Below are 1,237 nucleotides of genomic sequence, written 5' to 3' on the forward strand. Positions count from 1 at the left end.
GTAACCACTACGCTACCAGAGCTCCTTATTAAATGTAGTGTAAGCCCTCTGATTTTCTTTTTCTTCAAAATGCTTTGGCTACACTGAGTCCTTTGCCTCTCAAAATAAATTTTAGAATCAGCCTGTCAATTTCTGCCGAAAGTGTCAAAAATTTTATTGGAATGTATTGAAACTATAAATTAACTGGGAAATAAATCTGATAGCAATAGTAAATCTTCTGATCCATGGATAAGGTTTGTCTCTGTATTTATTTGGGCCATTGCTATATTATTTTATGGTTTTTAGTTTTATATTTTATGAAATTAACCATATTTTAATGTTTTTGTAAATGTTAATTTTAACAATTTTTTTATTCACCAACTATTTCTCACTTGTGTATTGAAGTACAACAGAATGTTTTTATGCTGAAACCTTTCTAGGTCCAATTATTCTAGCAGCTATTTAAAAAATTCCTTAACAGAGTCTGTATTTCTCTCTTTTTTTCTTTATTGCATTGCCTAGGCCCTCAAGCACGGTGGTGAATACAACTCATGAGATTAATCATCTTTGCCTTGTTCTTGATCTTAGCAGAACATCTTTTGATGTGAGTTATGGGTTCTTCAAAGTTGTCTGTTATCAAGCTAAATCTATTTCTAGTTTTCTGAGAGTTTTGATCATAAATGAGTGAAGAATTCTGTAATTTTCAAGTGTGTTGAAATGGCCTATGATATTCCTCTATTTAGCACATTAATAAGGTGAATTATTACACTGATCAGTTTTGAAATGTTAAACCAGCTTTGCATTCTGGAAACAAGCTCCACTGGATTGTAATGTTTTACTTTTTTTTTGTACATGTTAAGTGCCGCTGAGTCAGCTCTGACTCATAACAACCATTTATACAGTTTCTGAGGAGCAGCTGGTAGGTTTGAACCATCGACCTTGCAGTTAGTAGTCCAGTTCTTATCCTACAGCACCAACCAAGACTTTTTGTACGTTGTTGTTAGGTGTTGTCGAGTTGATTCCAACTCACAGCAACCTTATGCACAACAGAATGAAGCACTGCCCAGCCCTGAGCCATCTCATGATAATTGTTAAGCTTGAGCACATTGTGGCTGCCAAAGTGTTCAAGAGCAAAGATGTCAGCTTGAGGACTAAGGTGTGCTTGACCCAAGCCATGGTATTTTCAATAACCTCATATGGATGTGAAAGCTGGACAGTGAATAAGGAAGACCATAGAAGAATTGATGCTTTTGAGTTA

The sequence above is a fragment of the Chrysochloris asiatica genome, unplaced genomic scaffold (assembly GCF_000296735.1).
Source record: "Chrysochloris asiatica unplaced genomic scaffold, ChrAsi1.0 scaffold00472, whole genome shotgun sequence".
Classification (NCBI taxonomy): domain Eukaryota; kingdom Metazoa; phylum Chordata; class Mammalia; order Afrosoricida; family Chrysochloridae; genus Chrysochloris; species Chrysochloris asiatica.